Below are 22,049 nucleotides of genomic sequence, written 5' to 3'. Positions count from 1 at the left end.
GTGGTGGATCATACTTCTCCAAGGATGCCGCCCACATCCTCAGGGCCAGCAACATGAAAAGTTTCCTACAAAACAGGATAAATGGAATCCCCAGTCCCCTCCAGAACTATTTCTGAGAAAATGGAGTTCATGTCGAAGTGGATCAGAATGATTTTATCTGCAAAATGCTTGGTAAACAAGTCACAGCAGTCATCCAAGTAATCCTTCACTCCTGTTTAGGGATGGCGGAGAATTCCGCCACGGATTCCAGTGAGGCCAGATTCTTTAGAATCCGGCCCCCTGGAATCCATGGCAGAATGGCCTCCTGTCCCCCGCCCCCCTGCGGAATCCCCCCGGGATGGCACTTACCTGGGGCAGCTCTGGTGGCGGCCACAGCGGCTGCAGCTCTGTCAGTGGCGGTGGCGGCTGATCTCCTGGCCGGCTGCGGTAGGGCTGCTGCCGCCGCCATTGCCATCCTTGGACCGTGATAGGCTATGTAAGAATTTACGTAGCCTATCATGGCTAACCTAAACAAAAAGCAAAAAACCCGCAGTGTATGCAAATGGCAGCGGCTATGGCAGCCTCCATTTGCTTTCCCTATTTTTCACCGATTTATCTTATGTAAATATTTATGTAAGATAAATCGGTGAAAAATAGGGAATGCAAATGGCGGCGGCCGTAGCCGCCGCCATTTGCGTATGCTGCGTTTTTTTTTTTGATTAGCCGTGATAGGCTACGCAAATTCTTACATAGCCTATCACGGTTGTCTGGCTGGACGCAAATGGCGGCCGCTACAGTGGCCATCATTTGCATCTGCACCAGGCTGTCTGCGGCCGGAAATCTGGCTGCGGACGGCCCTAGCCGGCTGCTCCGTGGCCTGGCCGTGGAGCGGAGCCGGCTGTCGAAGATTCTGGGGGGGAGGACCGGATCACCTCCCCCCTGTCGAGGATTCCGCGGGGAGGGACTGAGCAAAGGTAAGTGAGTTTCGTACATCCCTACTCCTGTCTGAGGGCCAAGCTGTAATAGGCTCTTCACCACATGGATCAACTCTGCTGGACAGCATTATGCAGATGCAATGGTTATGTGAAAGAAAGACTTTTTTATATTAGGGATGTTGGAGAAATCTGTTCGCGGGGTTAAGTTCAATGAGTTTTCTTAGGTTCAGTCCCCCAGGCTTTCAGTTCCCACTGCAGTGCCCGACTCAATCTGCAGCAAGTTGGGCCAGTTCAGGGGGATTTTCCAGGCATTTTGCACATTTTTCTATAGGTTACGCCATTTGCCCGAAGCTTGTGCGAATTTCTGAGCAATTTGTGTGAATTTCTGAGCAATTTGTGCAAATTTGCCTGCGATTTGTTCAGAAATTTGCATGCATTGCTCAGAAATTTGCACAAATTGCAGACCTGTGGAAAAAATGTGCAAAAAAGTTCCTGGAATTCAGAGAAAAGCCTGCAGCTTGAGTCACAAACACAAACTGAGTGGTATATGCTGCAGAACTCCATCAAGTCAAAAAAGAACCAGATTACCCAGTGGTGAACATCCATATTCTTTGCCCTCATCATCATCACAGAAGAGGCCCAATAATGAGCTCTAAGCTGTGTTTGCTCAGATATGCTATACATTTCCCTCCACCTTCATTCTAACAGTCTCTCATTTACATCAAAAGGTGGGAGCAAGGTTGCTGATGGGAGATAGGGCTTTTGACTATGTTATGACTTTTTTAGTTGACTTACACTGGCTGCCAGTTTGTTTTCAGGTTCAATTCAAGGTGCTGACCTCAACCTTTAAAACCCTAAATGACTTGGGACCTGGGTACCTTAAGGACTACCTTCTTCCATATGTTCCTCCCTGCATGCTCCGAGCACCATCTGAGGCACTACTTCAGATTCCCTGGCCTCTTGAAGTTAGGCATAAGTTAGGCATGCAGCCACAAGGTCTAGAGCCTCTATGATGGTTGCATCCACCCTGATAGACTACTCTGCTAACAGAGATTCATCAGGCCCTGACACTGTACTGCTTTTAGCAGTATTTGGAAACTTGACTCTTTAAAAAGACATTTGCTTAACAGTCCTTGAGTGTGTTTTAGCCCTTGTTGTTAACTGTGGTTTTTATACACTTATTGTTTGTTTTTATTCATTTATTTGGGCTTTTAAGTGCTCAGTCCTATGGGGATGCCTGTCAGCCTCCAAACTCAGAGGCTAATGGGAACCGTATGCAGGCCGGGAGGAGCACAGAGGTGATAATTGCCTCCGTGTTCCTCTTGCTATGCATTTTCACTAGATGGGCAATTTTGCCTGTCTAGCTGGTGCTCTGCAGAGAGGGAGGGAAGGAGGCTGGGGCAGTGTATTGCCCTGGCTATGGATGTCGACCTCTTAATTTAGGAGGTGCCAAGATCGTGATAAATCAGATCCAGGTTTACTAACAAAGGAGTACTTTATTGAGTAACTTACAGCACACAGGTGTACCCAGTGGTTGGATCAGACAGCTTCTCTGAACCCAGAGCCATGGGATACAATGGGTTTTATACCATACATGTTAGCAATCAGGCAGCATAACAGCAGCAAGCACCTCTAGCGTTCATTCCCAGCATAGACTAGAAGTGTATGGTTCTCAGCACAGCTACCTAAGATAAACAAACTTTGCTTCCCAGGCACATCTTGATATCAGCCTTCTGACTCATCTCATGCTCAGAGGCCTACTAGCATGGGAATTGCACCAATAATGAACTTAAGCAAGCATTATGGATCTCTAGGCCCCTCTAACACTATAAATGACTTGGTTACACTCCTGGGGCCAATACAGGCAGCTGGAGGATTCTTCATCAGCCAACTGTCCTGGTTTCCTCCCCTCTCTGCCCACAGAACTGCCCCCTTTCTCTCCTCTCTGAGCTTGTGTTTGTGAGCTTGTAGAGGCAGCTGGCACAGTTCTCTCCATGCCGGGTATGAGGGGGCGGAGGCAGGGAGCTCAGACTCCTGGGTTTGAGGTTGGAGCACTCTTTCAGGCCTTGGATCCAGGAATCTAGAATATCCTATGTTCTCCACCCCATTTCTGTCTAGGGGCCATAGGATTGCTCCCTAAGATTGTTTTAAATATTGCTTACTTCATTTCTTTACTACATTGAGTTCTCTTTCAGGGAGATAGGTGGTATATATGCCTTTTTAAAAACAACAAGAGCAGCTTTTATCTATTAATTAACTTATATTGATTAACAAATACAAATAATAACAAAGAAGTGTTATAAAGATAATCAAACTCATTCCAGTTAAATTGCCCCTAACAATAAATAAGGTTGTCCTTAACTGATCCTTAACTTTATCATTTCAATATAAAATACAGAGACTCAATTCTCTCTCTCTCTCTCTCTCTCTCTCTCTCTCTATATATATATATATATATATATATATATACACATACACACACACACACACACACACACACACACATATGTATATATATATATATATAGTTCATCCCGGTCTTATTCTAATCATATTAGTTAATTTCTTCATTGCAGCCATGCCCCAAACCCTCATACACCAATCATCAGTTGTTGGAGGGTTAACTCTCTTCCACCTAGGGATGGCAGAGGAATCTGCCACAGACTCCAATGAGGCTGGATTCTTTAGAATCCGCCCCCCTGGAGTCCATGGTGGAACAGACTAGCTCCCCCCTGAAATCCCCCCAGGACAGACCCTACTTGGCGGCGGCTAGTTCGGGTCCATCGTCTTTGTTCCACAGCCATCCACTGCCAGGCTGCGGAACAAAATGGCATCTGGTGTAGCGGACACCATTTGCGTCCCTACCCTTGGCCATGATTGGCTATATAAATATTTATGTAGCCAATCACGGCCAAGGGCAGGAACGCAAATGGTGTCTCCTATGCTGGACACCATTTGCGGCCACAGCCCGGCAGCGGACGGAAGTCTGGCTGCGGGTGGCCCCGGCTGGCAGCTCCATGGATTTGCTGCGGAATGGAACCAGCTGGGGAGGATTCCATGGGGAGGGAGGGATCACTTCCCCCCCAGCGGACCCCGGAGCGGAATGGTAAGTGGGGTTCGTACACCCCTACTTCCACCTATAGTTTATTGCCATACAGGCAGCTGTCAGTAAATGAATAATCATTTCCACATTTTAATAGATAGATGATGGATGGATGGATGGATGGATGGATAGATAGACACATGATAAGTCTGGAAGCCAAATCCTAAGAAGAATGGTTGAAAGAGCTGGGAATGTTTAGCCTGGAGAAGAGACAAAGGGAGAGACGATAGCTGTAAGAGCTGTTCGACAGTGGAGCAGATGGCCTTGGGAGGTGGTGGGCTCTTCGAAGGTATTTAAGCAGAGTCTGGACCGCCATCTGTCAAGGATGCTGTTGTTGCAAGTGCCTGCACTGAGCAGTGGGTTGGACTGGATGGTCTCCAAGGTCACTTCCAGCTTTTAAACACTATGATACTATGAAATAAATTGGACTTGGAAAGGGTTGGGTGGGTTGGGGACAGTTCATAATTACTAGATGGGTCAATGTTGCATTAAAAAAAAATCTAACTCATTCCCATCCAAAAATGAAGTGGAGAATAACAACAGCTATAAAACAACCTAATAAAACCAACACAATTAAAATAGCAATTCAAATATCAAAAACTGCACACAAATGTTTTCCCATTTCCTATATGGATATTTAAAGGAATGTAAAAAACCTGCCAATATTCCTGGAAATTGCTCAGGCTTCAACTTTGATAAAGCCATGTGGTGAAGGGAGTTTTGTTATCAACTTGGTGCACAAAATGTTATGGCCATGAAGACGCTCCCTATTGACCAAACACATGACTGAAGTGCTCCGTTCATGGAAAGTGCCTCCCCTAAACGAAGCCATGAACAGCTGCTTCAATACTGGTTCAGTCAGTGGCTACCAGCTGAGCAGAGCATGGAAGCATCACATATGTTTCCCCCTCCAAAAGTGCAAAAGAGGGGAAATAAGTTTGCTCCAACCTCTTACCACCTCAATTAGGGCAGTTCAAAAGTTCAGCCCGGGCCCCAAGTAGAGGTTAGGGGAAATGGAATGTGGCCAGATGAAGGGATTGGGCCCAGACTGGAACTCCAGGTGAGTCAGCTTTGGTCCACAGGCTGGAGGTTCAACGCCCCTGCTTTACAAGGATTACTGATAACTTGGGTGATGCATGCTGATCACTCCAGAACAATGCTGCACAAGTACTTGGTATTATTTGGGATTGTCATTTTCACTGTTGTGTGATACCCTGCCAAATGACTTGAGTGACAAGAGCACAATATCTCACACCCCCACACAATACGCCGGTGCTTAGTCATGCTGCTTTTCCCATTGTTCACCACCCAAACAAGGAATGCATATTCAAGCAAGGCCATCCAGTCCGAATAATATGTTTCCAGGACAGAATTTGCCTGTATGCATGCAGAATGCCCGATGCCTTCCAAATAGGTTAAAGAAAACCATACCAGTGAAATGCAGGGGACTGAACTCTAGACTTCTAATTTGATGCTAACTCTCTCTTTGTGAGGCTTAATTAAAATACTTTGGAACCTCGGTGGGAAGGGAGGACTGGCCAATTTATCAAAAGTTAGTCAACTGCCTAATGATGCCAATATTTCTGTTTAGCCATGCATTGGGCTAATAAATCATTATCAATATACCTAGTTATCATTCAGACAGTACCTGGCAGTGCAAAATCTGCAGCCGTCACCTGATCTTACATATACATAAAACACAGCTGAGTCCCTGTTATCTCGTGGATCATGTGGAGCTGCTGGAAGCCCAGCAAACTACTTCCATCCATCTTCTCCTTGTCAAATAATTGTTATTTAGAGATCATGCATAGCCATCTGTTGTCTTATTTCAGGCCCAGGGCTCTGTCCCATGATTACAATATCTCTTCAACCCCTTAGCAACAGCAACCAATGTGACATTTGATGTTCACAGCATAGGAATATACATCAAAGAAAGAGGCCATGCTTTACCACTGTTGCCTACTCACTTTTTTTAAACAAATAAGCTTGTGATCAGTTAAATATTCTGCAGTCTTCTACATAGCATATGCCCTTGACCCATCCTTCACATGTTGCCTAACAGGGGCCTAGATATTCAAAGCATTTCTTGAACCATGTAACTGTAATTAAACAAAGGGCAAATCTACACATTTCCCAGTCCCATGTTAGTCTCCAGCTATCCTATGGAAGGATGAAGCCCACAAGGGTATACTTGCAAAGCACCACAAGAGTCCAGGATAGGCTGTAGGTTGCCAGGACCATGGACAACTCATTCCTGGCTACAAGGCCAAGGAATTTCAAAGCATTTCAAAGACATTTCCAGCTGAATGGAACTGCTGAATTACAAGAAGTTCAGTTCTATCATCTGTGGCCTGAACTGATTTTTTTTTTTAAACTCCTCTACAGGTGTGAATTAACTTAGTAATGGTAGGATGTTTGTGTTTCTACTGACAAAGCTTTGAGAATGTGCTTTGCATACATTTGCACTTTAACATAATTATCACACTCTGCTGATTTTGTCTTTCATTTTCTCTGACCTACCCGCACCCCCTACACCCATGTATGTATATATATACACCTGCCAACCTAGGATGACCCTTCATTTGACAAAATAGACTCTAGACCATGAAAGGTTATGCCACACTAAATTTGTTGGTCTTTAAGGTGCCACAAGATTTGAACAAGACATAGGAAACTGCCTTCTACCAGACCAGGCCATTTGTCTACTGAGACTGCCCTGCCAGTGATTCTCCAGCGGTCTCAGGCAGAGGTCTTTCTCATCACCCAGTACCTGATCTTTTAACAAGAGAGGTCAGCAATTGAACCTGGGAACTTCTGTATGCAACAGTACTGCACTCCATTGGTTACCTTTGTATGTCTGAGCCAAAATTAAAGTGCTTGGTTTGACCTTGAAAACTTAAAATGGTTTGGGACCAAAGGACTTAAGGACCACATTACCTGTATCAGCCTGCCTGCTATTTAAGATCAGCAAGAGAGGCCCTTCTCATTTACCCACCTGTGAGGGCAGTTAGGTGGGTGACTACATGAGAGAGGGGCTTTTCTGCAGTGGTCCCACACCTCTGAAATCAGTTGCCAGTGGGTGTCAGCCATGCACCAGCACTGCATGCTTTTAGGAATGCCTTGAAAACATACTACCTTAATCTGGCCTTCTCATACTATGTTTTATCTGACTGGATTGTAGCTAGGGATTGTGCAGGTGCCTGACTGGGTCTGGGATTCTGTCAGACTCCCTCCCTTCCCAAATCCAGCTTGGCAAAGTGCCATCCCTGTCCGCCAAGCTGCGTGAGTGGGTGGGACTTACTGGGCCCATCTACTCATGCCCAGCAGCCTCCCGGCCTCCTTTCAAGTAGCCGTCTTTTATGCAAGATGGGGCTCTATATTTTGGTATATTTACTATTGTGCACAACAGCTGCCATAAAGGGCCATTTCCACAACATTAGAGGCCTCTAGTACATTTACTGTTGTGTGCAGCAGTACATATCTGAAAACATAGTGCCCCGTCTTGTGTAAAAGATGGTGGCTCTCATGGAGTAACGGGCAGCTCCCAGACGGCTCCAAGACAGCTATCTGAGCTCTCCAAGGGCTTGCACAGCCTGGCGGTGGCAGCTGTTCGATCACCTGCCGAACACAGACTCTGTTGAGTCCGTCCATCCCTAGTTGTAGCTGCAGTTATTGTGAAAGGTTTTATTTTATGCTGGTAATCTTTTAGAATGTTTGCTGCTGTTGCTTTTTTTTTTTTTTTTTACTGTTTTTATTACCCCACTGGTTTTTATTATCTCTTTTATTGTTTATGCTGCTTCTGCCCTGAAAGACGGCTAGGAAATATTTTAAATAATAAATAACAATTCATAATAAACCATGTGCTCTGCTCTACCACTGAGCTATGGTCCCTCCCTGAGCTGAATTCAAGGCAGTTCAAACGAGCAGAGATCTTGGAGTATTGGTCCAGGAAACATCTGCCAACTGGGAGCTTAAGCAGTTCTGTGGCAAGGTGGATGCCTCAATTTCCACTTCCTTGGAGGAAAATTGTGCCTACTCTGGAGGCACAGACTTAGGTGGAGCTGGGAAGCTTCCTGCATAACTCGATGTATGAGGCAGTGCCCTCATAGACATAGAATCATAGGGCTGGAAGGGGTCTACAAGACCAAGTCCAACCCCCTGCTCAATGCAGGAAGCCTGATTCCCATGCGGTCTCCCATCCAAGTACTAACCAGGGCTGATCCTGCTTAGCTTCAGATCAGATAAGATCAGGTGCATCCAGCCTTTTGCTCATTCCTCAGCTGAAATTGGTTCTGGGGATAAGCCTATAGTGATGGAGGATAGGACCTGGGTTAGCTCCTCAGGATGGAGGCATAGCTGTCCCCGGTGGCTCTCTTCCATAGGAAGGATACTTTTATTGATTATTAAAGGAAATACCATCTAGAGCCCTTTTTTTCTGCCTCAGATCTGATTTGAAATGTACCCTAGGAGCATAGGAAGATAATGGAGTCAAAAGCAAGCAGATGTGTAGGAATGCCTGATGAGAGGCCTCATGTTACAGAACTATGCCAATGTGAAAAGTTATTAGTTTGGCAATAAACCCCTCAGAAATTAATCACAAAGTGGAAGTGGACAAATTATCAGTACCAAGAGAACAATTAATTAGTGTATTGTCATTGTCAAGAATAGCCCACACTAGTGAAAGTGAAAGCTGGTAATACCTAGAAGTGCCTCAACAGTGCCACAAATATAATACTTTCTCATTAAGGAGAGGGAAAGTAGCACATTTGCTGTGGGTGCATAGATGCTTGCCTAAGTGTGTGTAATCCTTCAGTCTTTAATCTGAACATTAACACACACATTCACAGCCATGCGAATTTGCACCTGATCCCACTCAATTATGCTGTCATCACAGATTCATTTTCCCCAGAGTTAAACCTTTTAAAATCACTTATAGTTACAGTTTAACAATCTTCATCTTATTAGTCCTGTGTCAGTAATGAAGATACTGTCAAGGAAGAGGAACATGCTGGAATTAATAAGCAGGGAATTTTTAAGGGGATTAGGTGGGGATATCCATCTATCCATCTATCTATCTATCTATCTATCTATCTATCTATCTATCAATCATCTATTCATAGATACATCTATACTTATACATGCGTAAGTCATATGCTTGTGTGACCAAGAAATGACACCTGGGACACACACTCAAGGTATACATAATTTTATCCTAAGATTATCCAGTTGGACACTAGCGCTAACGTAAATTATGTTGCACTAGCATAAGGGACTTCTAGCGCAATGCTAATAGCAGCATCAGCTGGTGTAATGGGATTCCCTGGAAAACCTGTTGCATAAACTAACACTATTGTCATTACACTAGAGATCCCTTATGCTAGTGCGACATAATTTAAATTAACTCTATTTATTTATTTATTTATTTATTTCATTTCTATACCGCCCAATAGCCGAAGCCCTCTGGGCGGTTCACAAAAATTAAAACCAAACACACAATAAAACAATTTAAAATATATAGAACATTAAAACCACAATATAACAATACAACCACAATAAAATCTAGCAGCAGTGCAGGAGTTTACTGACCATACATCAGAATATATAAAAAAGCAAATGTTGACCGTAAGAAAAAAAAACCCAAAATCCATATTAGTGTAATACCTCTATTAGGTCAAAAGATCAAAAAGATATCAAAAAATGTGCAAACTTCCATGTTCTCAACAATCCTAGGGTCAACTCCAGGTCTAACCTTGTAATCATCTGTCTGTCTGTCTGTCTGTCTAATCTATCCTCTCTCTCTCTCTCTCTCTCTCTCTCTCATCTCTCATCTCTCTCTCATCTCTCATAGGCATGGCTGGAACTCCCCGCCCCACCCCCTTCTTTGCCTGCTGGACCCCTGCTGCTCATCCAACCTGGTGAGTATGAAGGGCAAGCAAGTGGGGCTATTGGTGGGGATGTGGGGCTCTGCAGCAGCTCAGGGTGTTCATTTGTTTGGTTGCCAACCCGGTCTCCATGCAAGCCCCATTTTAGCACAAGATGGGGACTCTGCTTTTCTGTAGATCTACTGCAGTGAACAACAGTGGTTGTGAAGGTCAATTTCAACCATATTAGAGGCCTGTAATATGGCTGCAATGACCCTTTATGGCCATCATGGTGTGTAGATCTACAGAAATTACAGAGTCTCCATCTTGTGCTAAAATGGGGCTCACATGGAGATGGGGCAGCAGCCATAAGTCCTGGCCTCTCACACAGAGTGGGAGGCAGGGGTGGGGTTTGCTGAGCTGCATTTGGGGGCATGGACCGGGGAGGGGGATTTGGCTGGTTCCTGAACCCAGTCAGGATCCCACACCATCCCTAATCTATTGGATTTATAAAATGGCCAGTAACCTTCTCTGGTTGTTGTACAATAGATTAAAACATAAAATGCAAACAATAATTAATAAAAACAGCACATAATAAAAGCAAGCAAAAATCATCACGTAACCTCCAGAACTTAATCTGAATGTCTTCAGGCCCCTCTTCCTCCACTTCATCTTGGGACTCTGAACATACAGATACTGTGACTTCACCATCAAGTTAATATTTCCCTCCCCATTCTCCCCCCCGCCCATTGCCAAATCTTGTTTGATGAATAGACCTGGAGATCTCAAAAGCTTACACAATGAGTGGGGGAATTTTTGGTTGGCCTAAGAAAGGTATTACACTAATAAAAGCATTACACTAATATGGTTTTTGGAATCAGAAGATAACTATTACAAGATAATTATAACAGATCCAATTTCAGCTGCTGCTGCTTCTTCTTCTTCTTCTTCTTCTTCTTCTTCTTCTTCTTCTTCTTCTTCTTCTTCTTCTTCAAAAACCCTGTTAGTTAAATTCCTTAATTTATAGTTTAGTTAAATTTTTAGTTAGTTAAATTCCTTAATTTATAAATTCATCTTGAAACAAAGATTTGGGCTAGACACTAAGAATTTAAACCTGGAAAAATCAATAGCAGATGCCCAGTTATCCAAGAAATATCCTTAGCTCCAGTATCAGCCTTCACTGCCCCATGAAGGAGTGATTTGGCTGCACTAACCTGAGTAGGTATGGTGGAGAGTGTGGCTGGCAGAGCAAAAGGTGGTCCTGCCAAATTGTTACTATACTGCACCACACCACAAGCTAGATGCTTAATGCCAGGGGCATAGTATGGATTTAATCCCCTAGCCAATGGGGTACCACTTTACTCTCTCCTCAAAGCATACAGGGGGAAAAAAACAGGAAAATAGGAAGCTTCCTATACCAGGTCCTTGAACTCAGTATTGGGCAGTATCCAACTGTGTCATTCCATTAGCACAAATGATGCTGTGTGAGCACAAACTATGTAAGTTCTGAACCATGTGCAAGAAAAGAATCCAACTAAAGTTACATTTGCGCAAGCCTGGTTCTACAAGCAGTTTTGCATTATGCTTGTCCAATCCATTGTGCAACCCGTTGCGCTACTGGTTGCGCATTCTGCTTGGGTTGTACAACTGGTTGCACCTGTTGTGCAACACATTCTGCAACCTGTTGTGCAACAGGTGGTGTAGGTGCTTGTACAACCATTGAGTTGTACAAGTTGTACGCTTGGTGCAAGAGTAATGGGCAACCACTGGCACAACAGAAAGATTCAGCAGAGCTAGCGCTATTTGAGTTTGCGGAATGTCACCTCTGGATACAGCCCCACTGTCTCCTCTGACTGGCAGTGGCTTCCCAGGATCTCAGAGAGATGCCTTGCCCATTACCTGCTAGCTGATGCTCTTTTATCTGGAGACTCCGAGAACTGAAGCTGGGGCATTCTGTGTGCAAAGCCTGTGGTGTGTTCTGCAAGTGAGATATGGACATTTTAGTGAGAGTAATGGATCCTGATGAGAGGGAGCCATCAAGAGAATTGCAATCCCCAGTGGATATGTGTATGTATATGTATGTATATGTATGTATGTGTGTGTGTGTGTGTGTGTGTGTGTATATATATATATATATATATATGAAGCTGCCTTGCAGTATCAGACCATTGGTTCATCAGCCCAGTATTGGCAGCTGCTTGTCTCAGGCAGAGGTCTTCCCTATGACTTGCAAACCTGACCCTTTTCCAAACAAAACATGCCAGGGATTGGATTGCATCCAAAGCAGAATTTCTACTATTGTCCTCCCTCTGTCCTAGGGATGTGTGAACCCATCCCAGTCTGGGTTCTCCAGTCCCCCACCCAAGCCCCTGCCCCTGCTCGCCAGTCTCCAGAACATGTTCGAGCCCCTCCTGTGGTCAGCAAGCAGCCCGCACTCACCTGGGAGGCTTCATTGAGCTCTGCGGTCATATATATATATATATATATATATATATGTATGTATGTATGTATGTATGTATTTAAAACATGGGTCACAAAATTCACATATTTCCATATGTGTGAAAATGCACATTTTGCAAGAATGTGTATTTTGTGCATATGCAAATATGCTCATTTGCAAAATGCACATTTTTGCATATGCAAAATGCACATTTTTGCATATGCAAATATGCACATTTTTGTGTTCACCATTTTATTTTTCAAAAAAAGGTGATCACGGAGCTCAATGAGGCCACTGGGGTGAGTGCAGGCTGCTCGCTGAACACGGGCAGGGCGTGAGCAGGGGCTGGGGCTCAGTGAGCGGGCCTTGGGAGTGCAGGTGTGTGTGCAGGTTCTGCTGGATTCCTGGATGGAATTGGGAGCCTGCGCCATCTCTACTCTATACCTATGTACCTTGCCCATCATAAGGACCAGCATTGTGGTAGTTTTATATGAACAGAACCAGACTGGTTTTAGCATTGCCTTCCTACCCCCCTTGTTACAAAATGCCTTCTTTGGTAAGGCCATTAATTATTTTACTGTCTCAGTAGATATAACATGACACTCTTTTTGAATAGGACAGAGGGAAAACCTACACAATGTCCTTAGGTTGGCTGCTAAGGCCTCAGCCCACCAAGCTGCAATTTGGGATAACAATCTTTGCCTTATCTTACAGGGCTGTTACATTGTCTCAGCAATTCTTTCAGCAAGCCTATAAGACTGTCTGAAACACTTTGAACACTTAAAATGAGCTAAATATCATGATTCTTAGGCTTTTGCAGCAGAGGACACTTCATCCTTGCTTTCAGCTAGAGGAAAGCTGAAAACCCATCATCTTATGAAGATGGACAGTTTGTTAGTTACCAATATGTGATCTGTGGTATCTTGTGGGAAAGACCCTGGCAGGAAAAAAACGGGGCACCCATGGGACTGTATGAGTCTCATACACTGGTCAATGAGGATGTTTCCATTAGCATCTGGCAAATACGAACAATTTTAGCTGTAGCATGGCGGGGTGGGGTCTCATGGGCTTAGAGTCAATGGCAGTGTGTAATATCTTTAGCAGCCTATGACTGAAAATAGTGTACTTCCCTATAGATATAGCAGAGAGATATCTTTCTTTTTTAAAATGTAAGACAGTGTTCTCCACCCTAGTACCCTCCCGATGTTTCAGACCACAACTCCTATTGTGGAGGGCATCAGGTTGGGGAAGCCTGATTTAAGATATTTGTGTACTGCCCTTCATACAAATATATCCCAGGGCAGTGCACAAAAAGAATTTACAGTGGCATACAATTCCATAATTAAAGTACTATCCCCCCTCACTACACATACACAATTAAAACAAAAGTGCTTTTCAAATTCACCACAGTTTCAAAACGGATTCAGACAGCAGAATGGATGACATCACTTAAGGTGCAATCCTATGCATATTTAGACAGAAAAAAATCCTACAATTCCCATGCTGGCTGGGGCATGCTGAGAGTTGTAGGACTTTTTTTTTCTGTCCAAACATGCAGATTGCACCTTAAAGTGTTAAAGCAACTAAAGATGTTAAGCCTATTAGAATCATGGCGAGTTTATATATTACAGGGCCACATTTGTGGCTATATGTTTACGGTGAGTTGGAGAAATTGCATTCCGCCATTATAAGCAGAAATCAAGGGAGCAGTAGGTTCTGAGGCTTATAGTCAGAAATCTCTCTCTCTTTCTCTCTCTCTCTCTCTCTTTCTCTCAATTGGAGCTGAAACTTCAGTGATAGTTATAACTAATTTGCAAAATGTAGATTAATTGGGATATTTCTGTAACAAGCTATTAGCCTGCCTCTGGGGAGGGGGAAAAGATCCTTTCCCATCATTATTGTCCCATATATCAGTAGCCACATGGAGTAGATGCCTAAAAGGCAATAAAGGACATGGCCAGGAGCCAACGTTCTCAGTGCATTTTTCAAGTTAATTAATTGCCACCTTCCTCTTATTTTCTCACATTTGAGTTTCCTGTAATGACATCTGGAGCTATACCTGTCGACATCACTAACACTGTGTCACACCAGCACAGTGCCCTACAGGAGATCCCTTGTCGGGGCTCCCCACTCCCACTGTACCGAGTGCTGCCTTAATTGGGCAAGGTCAGGTAGTTTTTCTCACCCACAATTTTCATCATACCCCAGGGGAAGAGCCATTTCAGTGAGTAAGCCACCTCATCCAAGACCAACTACATCTGGTGTTTGTTAGCTTAGGAGTCAACTTTGCCTTATGTCAGAATGACAAGTGAGGGGAAAAAGAGAAACAGGATAAGCTCACTGAACAGTCATGATTTCTGGATCTGGACAGATTCAGAAGAGAACTCAAGATTACTCCACAGCAGACACAGATCGTAGAGCCAGAATGAACCAGAGGTCATCTTTTTTACCACCAGCTCCTGCTTCATCAAGTGAAAGGTATGATGTTACATAGGAGCATAGGAAGCTGCCTTATAATGAGTCAGATCCTTGATCCATCTATCCCTGTATTGTCAACACTGACTGGCAGCAGCTCTCCAGGGTTTCAGGTAGGAGTTTTTCCTGCCCTACCTGGAGATGCCAGGGATCAAACCTGAGAACTTCTGCATGCAAAGCTTGCACCTTACCACTGAGCTAGAACCCTGTTCTCCACTGATACACCTCCACATGACACATTAATCCCCTTCAGAATAATCCTCACATTCACCCAGATTGTAGTGTTCAACAGAAGATATGAGTAATGCTGGAGATATCAAAATGAATTTCAGGTTCTTTTACTAAAATAAATGTACATGGCTCAGGTAAGTGCTGGCCCACATGGGCACATCCATTATTTATTTAAAATATTTATATACTGCCCTTCATTTTCAAATCACAGGGTGGTGAAAACAACAATTAAATCACAAATCACATATATAAAAACAATTAAAAATACAATACAAATATAAAAACAAGAAAGGAAATCTCCCAAGCTAGGTATTAAAATCAGCAAATGCCTGGGTATACAGATATGTTTTCAACAGGTGCCTAAGCACCATCAAAGATTAGGTCTTTTGCACTGCCAGCAGGAGAGGATACCAGAAGTGGAGCTCCACCACAGAAAAGGCTCTCCTCCCTGGTTGCTGTTAGATGTACCCATGCAGGTGCTAGGACAACCAGGAGACCCTGTTCTATGGACCTCAGGGAATGGGCAGGTTGACATGGGAGAAGGTCCTCCCTCAGGTAGCCTGATCCCAAGTTTTTGAGGGCTGTGTATGTCAATAACATCACCTTGAACCTTGATGTTGCCAGCATCACATGATAAGCTGCATGCATGATAGCCATCATAGATCAAACACCACAGACATATTTTTTCTAGTGCTTCATACCTCCTCTAAATACAATGTTTCCCAGTACAATCAGTTCATACCATTAGGAGCTTCCAGGGCCAAAGCCAGAAAAGTCCAGATCTGTATGCAGGTGCCCTATGTGGTGAGCTATCATTCTTGCAGGTTAGGACACTTCCTGGCAATGAAGTATTCTTGTGACCACCCATGCTGGCCATTTGTCCCTCCTGGGCAGGAAGGGCTATACAAGACTTCCTGTTTGGTTTGGGTCCTTCCCTGAGCAATAAGGGCTTCCTGCTTCTGATGTGTATTCATTGGCTTTGAGTCTCTGGCTCAATTTCTGGCTTCTGGTACTAGCGATGAAGAGGCAATGTTCAGAATTGCTAGAATTCTCTGAATGTTGTCTCACTGCTCACCCCATGCCTGATTCCTGTTCGCATTTGCAATCACTGCTTGCTCTGCATGAATGAGAAAATTCTACAAAAGGAGCAGAGATCAAATGTGAAACTTGTGCAAATTTCCCCAAATTTGCACAACTTTTCTCCACACGGCTAAAGCAGAGGAAAATTTGTGCAAGATTGAATTGGGGAAACTTACTTACTTACTTATTTATTTTCTTAATCACCCATCTGGCTGGTCACCCAGCCACTCTGGGTGATGTACAACAAAAAAACAATTTAAAAAAATAAAATATCACATTAAAAACATCATATTTCTAAAAATACCCTAACCCACCCCAAATGCCTGCCTGAACAACCATGTTTTTAATGCATGGCGGAAGCTCATTAAAGAGGGGGCATGGCAGAGTTCCCTAGGGAGGGAGTTCCACAGAGTGGGGGCCACCACAGAGAAGACCCTCTTTGAACAGGACATGCTCACATGTTTTGTGAGCAAACATAAAATTTTCATAATCCCTACCTGGTACTTAGCTCACCTCTGGCAAGTTGCCTACTGCTCACAATCAGCATATGCATTTTGGTGTGGTGAAAATGATGAAAGATCAGGTGATACATTTGCACAAATAAGCCAGTGATATGTGACCCAAGCTACACATTGGAAATAAAATGAAAGTTGGGATGGGTGTGTGTGTGTGCGTGTAAATTCCTTCACAGCCTGAACTGTCACAATAAGCTAAACACCAGGCCTTCAACAGAGGACGATTTTAGTAAAAAACAAGACGAAACAGCAGGTTTGATAAGTTTCAACTACTCAGTCCAATTAAGTTGTATTGGTTAAAATTCACAATAAAAAATTGATTAAAAAGTTGTTCTCACTAAGCTTTATTTGTGTGCTTGCTTATTTTTAAAGCAGCTATAATCAACAAGTGAGCCCCATACCTCACAAGGGCAAAGGCAGTACCACCTCTTTCCAACACTTATATACATGACAGATTTATGCTTCCATAGGTTCTGAGGTCATATGGGAGGTCTTTCTCCACATGTCCTCGGTTTCTGAGGTTTGGTCAGTGACTATGACCTACTTTCTTACGGAGCTTGTAAAGCTGCACTGTGTACCTCTTTCATTCTGCATGTGTAGGCTCCTGAAAACTAGATGCTTGAGAGAAAAAGTTCTAGCCTAGCTTTCTCCCTGATGTTCTTGTTTTCTGTAGGGCTGTGCTGTGCACTGCTTCAATTCCGGATCAAAATTCTGAACCAAAGCGGATGATTCAGACTGAATTGGTTCGTATTTGAATTGTTTTGGATTGCTTTGGACCAATCTGGATGATTCTGAAGGCCCTGTCTGGGGAATGTAGCAAGTTGCTTAAGATTAGGGAAGGGGGGAGGAGGAGTTGGGGGGGGGAACTGAGCCTTGGCAAGTGACATCTGTAGGTGCCAATAGGGCTGAACCTTTAACCCAGCAGACTCCAGTCACAGTGGTGGAGGAGGGGTTGTATATACCAGGAGATTCTGCTTTCATTTCCCAGTATGAGAGAGAGAGTTGGTAGAAGGAGGAGAGTTCTTTATTATTGGATTGTGCCAGTGCAGCAGGTCCCAGTACTTGCCCAGCCCTTCTCAATTCCATTTCTTAGTCTTCCCTTTCTTGTAAATCCTTCTTCTAGATTCTTTAAAACACACACCCACACCCCGTCTGTCTGTCTGTCTGTCTGTCTGTCTGTCTGTCTGTCTGTCTGTCTATCTATCTATCTATCTATCTATCTATCTATCTATCTATCTATCTATCTATCTATCTATCTATCTTCTAGTTAGTTATTAGGCTTCAGTTTGTTTCCTTGCTTTGTTTCCTGCTTGTTCTTCGGCTCCCTGCCCCCCTGTCCTTCTCAATTACTATTCCTTCCCTTCCTATTTTTCAACTCTTCAACTATCTCCTTCTACTTAAAAAAAAAACACAGTTTTCTTTTCTCTTTTGTTAGGCTTCAGATAGATAGTCAGTGTTAGTGTTATTTCCCTTCCCCGAGCCCCTTAGCTTGTGTGCACAAGCAAACAGTGTGTGGCCAAAGAGTACACTAATACATGGTCCAATATATACTGTGGGGCAAAGCACTACATAATACATCATGTGAAGCATCTTAGGGGTACCACCACCCATGGTGCTGTTCTTGGCTGGGGCAGATGTGGGTGTGGGCAAGGTGCTGCTTGGGCCAGCAGCACCAGTAGCCAGGCTGGCTTGCCCCCCATCTGGATAGTGCATCCTGTTGTTGGTCAGCAACAGCAACAGCCTTGAACATGCCCACCTGAGTGAGTTAGCCACCTGTAAGATGGCGAAGAAACACTGGGGAACTGTTACCTGTGGCAAAAGCCACTGGACCTACCTGTGAAATTTGGCAGGGTTGGCAACTGAAGGGGCTACCGCCATGTCCCCAGAGTTTCATGTCCTTATATTAAAAAAAAGAAAAGAAATTACACCCACTCACTCTTGCTGATTTTCCAAGACACTTTGCCTGTTGCTTGTTTTTCCTTGTGTATATCAAATGACCATAAGTAGAATATGATCAGCTTAGGCTATATGCATTTTAAATTTTTTTTTGCTTCATCTTACCCTTCCTTTTACAAATGGGGAAAGGGGCTGCAACAATGATCAAGAGGTTGGAACAGCTCCTCTGTAAGGAAAGGCTTCAATGTTTGGACTATTTAATTTAGAAAAAAGGCAAATAAGTGGGGAGGTTGATAAAATTATATGGAGTAGAGAAAGTGGAGCAGTGTAATAAATGAGCTCCACTGAGTTCAATGTGACTTACTCCCAGGTAATGTGTACTGCAGCCAAAGAAAGGTTTAACTTTTTTCTTCCCTTAATGAGAAGTGCCCCAGGTCATCCAGCGAATAGTGGCAGATTCAGAACAGACACAAAGAAAGTACTAGGGGAGAGGGGTTATTTGGACTTCAGAAAAAACTGCACCAGAGATTAGGGATAGTGACCTACTAAATGTCAGTTTAAATACCTTCTGAGTAGGATCTCTAATCCCCTGTGTGGCTTGATGGTTTTTTTTTTTTAACTTTTTTTTTGTTTTTGAGTAAAGAAAACTTTATGCATGGCTAGCACAAAAGCCACTGGACCTGTCTGAAATTTGATAGGTTCAATCACCTCTATATGGGCTGCCAGGTATCCAAATTTCATGTATTTAATAAGAACTAAAAAAAAGTTTTGGCCACTTCTGTTTCCCAATGCAAGTCAATGGGAAAATGTAAAATCTGAATCATTCGGATTTCCAAATCTTGCTTTGGATCTGGAGTCCAAAGCAGATCAGATCAGGTTCAAAACAGTCCGAAGTGGATCAGGGCCAAATCCGAAGCCCCGAATCAGCCTCCAAAGAGGGTTGGAGGGTGTCCGTGAACAGCCCTATTTTTCTGTGTATTCACTACAGTTCATTATGTGAGCCCCCACCTGCAGTCTAAACCGGGACAGCCCAGACAATGATTTACTACCTTAGTTATAGAACAAGGTGTGTAACATGTTGGGACCTCACAGTCATGGCATTGTTCTTGTGGAATTCCTTCTGTAAGAAAATCTGTGAAGTCCGCTCGCTTCCTTTAGGATCAGAGGCAATATGCCTCTGCATCTCAGTTGATGAAGATCAACAGTGATGGAGGAATAGTGCTGTCATCATGTCTTGCCCATGGGCTTCCTAGAGGCATCTTGTTGACCACTGTGGGAAACATGACGTTAGACTAGATAGGCCTTTGGTGTTACCCAGCAGGGTTCTTCTTATGTCCTGATGCTGGCTGAGACATTTCTGTTTACACTGGCTTTTGGTGAACTGTCGCTACTCTTTCCAGTTCTGTCTTGGCTGCCAGGTTTCTCTGTTTATTGTGAATGGTTTAAATAGTTTTAATTCAGCTTTATATTGTATTTTAATGACATTGTAAGCCACCTCTAGAGCCCTTGTAGTGCTAGGAGGTGGGATATACATTTTTACATAAAATAAGATACAATACTCCAGGCCCTCTTCAAAACCTTGCAAAGGAGATGCTATAATCCCAGCTACACAAGAAATTAATCATAATATGTGAATAATTTCCTACAGAAGCACAATTCCAGAAAAAAAATGCACTCGTTTTGTATGACTGAATCAATGAAATCTCATGATGCACTAGTATGATCTCATGTCACCTCATTATAAGAACTGGATAACAGAGGCTGGAGGTGTAGTCATTGCCTCCCATGGGAAATTGATACATGTTTTTTTGTTCTAAGCAATGCCACTGCTTAGCAAGTTCATGTGCTGTTAAGTGAAATGCACCACATTTTTTTTTTTGGGGGGGGAGACTTTTATAGCACTGGTTCCAATTAAAGTGAGAACCAGATCTGTCCTTTAGAGTGTGATAAAAGTTTCAATTTAACATCTGTACAGCTGTTACATCTAAGAATTGTACTGCAGAGTCATTTACAGGATGTAAAGTCCTTTGAGGCGGGGGGACACCACATCTGCTTTTCATACTATAGAAGATAAACACTGCTCTAATTTAACAATAAGAAGATTCTCGTTCTCTATTAGCAGGCGATAAAAACTTTGTATAGACGGTTTAAAGAAGAAAAAGACCTAAACCAATTAATGCTGTATTCTTTTTTAATTTTGCAAACCTTGCAATTTGGATGGATGACAGCCAAATTGTTTTCCTTCTCATTTAATCAGAACAGACAGATACACACAGATCTATCTATCTTTCTGTCGATCTATCCTTCTATATCTGTCTGTCTGTCTATCTTATTTATCATCACTATCACATATGCAACATTGCGGTCAATCAATAAAACTTAATTAGAGAGGCCAAAAACCAAATCTAGAAGAGAAAAACAAACACATTCCTATTTAATAGGTGTTTCTTCACACAACACATATTTAACATGAAATTTAGTGTCACAAGATGTGACACTAGCCTAACAGTGGGAAGTCTTCAAGCTTGCAGGATCTACTTTGGGACCCTTGAGATCTACCAACTAGAGCCTAGTTTTTTAAAAAAGAGTGGTTCAGAGGGCAGATGCACCCTTAGACACATCTTTAGAATTAAAGAACAGGGTGCCTCTGAGTACATGCTCAGCCCAGGAATTTGTTTACAGTACCAAACTTGAGCTCATAGTCCCATCAAACAACACTCCTGGTTTTCCTTCAGGCTACCTAATTTCAGCAGCATAATTAATTTATTTTAACAATTATTTTAGTTGTTAAAAAATAGGGAGTCAGAAATTCTTGCTGATCTGCTGCAAATCCCCGAAAGATCTACCTGTACAAACCAATATACCTTCTGCTAAAAGAAGCCTCCACATTCAGAGCACAGTCCTGAAAACCAATTGTTCGGGACAAGCAACAAAGAAGGGAATGTTGACTTCATGTCCTGCTTATCTGCTTCCTGGAGACATCTGACTGGCCAGTGTTAGAAATAGGCACGATGAACTAGATAGATGCTAGAGATGGGATGGGTGAGAATTTCCTTTCAGTTCAGTTTTGTTAAGAAGTTACCAGAATGTGTTGTGTTGGCCAAATTCAGGACAAAAAAATTTTGAGATTTAAAAATGTCAAATGTGGGAGAAACCGAAACTGACAGATTTGGCCATTCAGGTCCAGAGCTTTGAGTCCTGATGGCTATGTGCTACCTCCAATATCAGATGCAGTATGCCTATGTACACCACTTGCTGGGGAACATGGGTGGGAAGGTGCTGTTGTGCTTATGTCCTGCTTGTGGGTTCCTGGTCAACACCTGGTTGTCTGCTGTGTGAACAAAATGTTGGACTAGATGGACCCTTGGTCTGATCCAACAGGGCTCTTCTTATGTTCTTATGAGTGTCCAGGCAGCTCTTTTGGTTCCATTGCAGTCAGGGAAGAGATTGCCTGTGCAACGGGGCTTTTATGCTTCTAAAAATAACCCCAGAGATGCTTGTTTCTGGATCAGGACAGGTCATTGGAGCTTCCTT

General features: G+C 43.3%; 1 protein-coding gene across 1 annotated transcript in view; it reads right to left on the bottom strand.

Annotated features, from left to right (window-relative positions):
* The window catches only part of LOC146349431 (contactin-5-like), a 233,967-nt gene that overhangs the window by 123,784 nt on the left and 88,134 nt on the right, over positions 1-22,049 (bottom strand). The gene's annotated exons all lie outside the window — the stretch shown is intronic.

This window comes from Heloderma suspectum, chromosome 3 (assembly GCF_057233095.1).
Source record: "Heloderma suspectum isolate Gila_16-S chromosome 3, 16-S_ref, whole genome shotgun sequence".
Classification (NCBI taxonomy): Eukaryota; Metazoa; Chordata; class Lepidosauria; order Squamata; family Helodermatidae; genus Heloderma; species Heloderma suspectum.
The sequence above is the reverse complement of the archived record's forward strand: the minus strand, read 5'-3'. Positions and strand labels throughout refer to the sequence as shown.